General features: G+C 29.9%; 1 long non-coding RNA gene across 1 annotated transcript in view; it reads left to right on the plus strand.

The window, feature by feature from the left end:
- Positions 1 to 2,353: 2,353 nt before the first annotated feature.
- LOC136090151 (uncharacterized) overlaps positions 2,354 to 2,661 on the plus strand; it is an 853-nt gene continuing 545 nt past the window's right edge. The window contains exon 1 of the long non-coding RNA XR_010643209.1: positions 2,354 to 2,661. This exon is cut by the window's right edge and continues 36 nt beyond it. This is a non-coding gene — a long non-coding RNA (uncharacterized LOC136090151).

The raw sequence follows: 2,661 nt of genomic DNA on the forward strand, positions 1-2,661 counted from the left end.
TGATAAACTTTTTATTTTATAATGACGTAGCTTTTAAATTTGTTATTGTTTACTGACAGAAAAGTGACAGGTTAGTATTATTGATAATATTTTGTTGTTACAAACTATGTTACTATTTATGTTTGTTGTACTATTTGTTTTGTTGATTGCACATCGAAATTGTTACGGCAAGTGAACTTAATGGCGGATTTAGGCAAAAGCTAAAATAGGTTATATGACCTTATAGGCCTATGGGAGATAAAAGGCCCTACGCGCCACAAGAAAAAAACAAAGAAAAACATAAAAAAGAAAAAGAAAATAAGAAAGAAAAAGTAAAGTCATCTACAGCTTTAGTTTCTTTTGAATTTACGGTTTCAAACCAAATTTATTTGTCTCATAGTTCTACAAATGTTTAGTATTCGAAATTCGAATACTATTTATCATTATTCTGTAAATAAACGACGTTTAACAATATTGTATTATTGTTTAACCTTATTATTATTAAATTAACGTTTTAATTTTATGTTTTCATTTTATAAGACATCTATAATTCTAAAAAATGTCGCTTACTTATGTTAATATTGTGTATTATAAATATTTTTCTTAATTTTTATGATTAAATGCAAAAGGAGGGGCGCTGGGGACGCCGTCGAAACTTTATCCTATGGGTTCCACATTGTTAAATCAGCATCTGTATGAACTGAAAAACAGAATTTATTTGTAGATGTTGCGCATAAGCTTGAAATAAGCCATATACTTAATATAAAATGAATTATTTTTTTTCCTACTTTTAAAATAATATAATAATATTGTGTGTGTAAAACAATTTGAATAAAATTTCAAATTAGGTGCTGCTAAAGAACGAATAAGAAAGAAAACACGTTTAGAGAACGATGGCCAGAAATGTAAAAAGTTAACGAACATGTTTGCAACATCTTTAGTACTAAATCAATTGTTAATATCAATATGGCTGATGTAGCAACAACAGAAATAATTACTGATTTCCATCCAATTTGCAATGCCGCTGATGCGGTATTATTATCACCTAATGAGGCAGATGCACATGGCTCTAAGTTTCAAATGGCAGATAGTTTTGATGACAATGCAACCTCTTATCCTCACTCTGAAACTCAATATAAGTTGAACAGTAATCAATGCGAGCCAAGTGAAGAAACTCAAAACAGTTATTATTATTTTTTGAAACCACAAGACCTTTGACCTTTGAAGAAAACAAACAAAAGTTATTTTGTTATTTTTGTCTGGCATTTATCAAACTTTCAGATCAATCAACGTTCATTAGCGGATATAACATTGCAAATTCCAAGCATATTTATCAAAGAATATCAGAATATGAAAGAAGTGCACTCCATGCAGCCTGCACAGAGTCGTATGTTTTAAAAATTAATGCCAAAGATATTATAAGTATTTATACGCGTAAACATGGTGAAGAGGTTAAAAAGAATCGTTTAATTTTAGAAAGAATCATAGAAACTTTAAAAATTATTGGTAAGCGTGGACTTAGCTACAGAGGTGCAGTAGAGTCTGGGTACACATTGCTTGATGACAGTGTAGATCATGGGAATTTTTTAGAGATTCTTTTGCTAATTGACAAATTTGATCCGTTGTTGGAAGCACATATCAAAGAGGTGGTTCAAAAAAGAAAATCCCGGCATGATTCAGTTGGCAACAGAAGAGGTCGTGGCGACTTGGTCAGATTTCTGTCAAAAACAACTGTTAATAAAGTCATTGATGCAATAACTACATCTTTAACAACCATGATGGTGGAGGAGATTTAAAAAGCCGGTATGTTTAGTATTCAAATTGATACCACAAAAGATATTAATGTACAGGATCAGTGTTCTATTGTGATCCGATATGTAACCAAATCTGTACATGAACGTGTAATATCGATAGTCAATTGCACATCAACAACTGGAAAAAGAATGTGTGATTTGGTTTGTGGCGTTTTTGAAAAGGTAGACATTGATGTAAGTAAATGTATTGGCAATGCAACCGATGGAGCCTCTAATATGCAAGGTCAATACAATGGATTCAATACCTGCTAAAGAATTACTCACTAGTTACCACTCCCAAAATACTAAAGCTATCACAATTTATGTGAAAATTAGTTTTGTAATTTATTATGCTTTTACTTGTAATGTTTTTTATTTTCTCATTAGCCTATATGTCTCTCAATATGTTTGGATTTGTAAATATTTACCCTATTGAGATATATTGATAAAACTTTTTTTTCGCTTGAATCAACTTTTGTTGGTGTTTTTTATTGTTGGTGATTTTTATTGTTACCATTTTTAGCAAAAAAAATTAAAAGTACAGTTATATATATAGTTATATATATAGATATATACTTTGATATGGTTCTGCTTGTTATTGATACTATTTAATATTACATAAATATTCTTAATGAAATTTGAAATACGAAAAATATGATTATCTTTTAACAATTTTTTGGTTTTCTTTTTATATTTCCGTCTTTACTAGAGATTATTATTAGAAAAAATAGACTGCCATTACACCCTACCTAATATAAAAATACATCAATATAAGTAAAAGTGAAAGTTTAATCGGCCTTCAGTTTTTACGGCATTTTGCGCGATGTCAAGGCCTGTTATTATAGAAGGCCGTGTGTGTGACGAAAAAGTAAAGATACTTTTGCATCCA

Source organism: Hydra vulgaris, chromosome 13 (assembly GCF_038396675.1).
Source record: "Hydra vulgaris chromosome 13, alternate assembly HydraT2T_AEP".
NCBI classification, from domain to species: Eukaryota; Metazoa; Cnidaria; class Hydrozoa; order Anthoathecata; family Hydridae; genus Hydra; species Hydra vulgaris.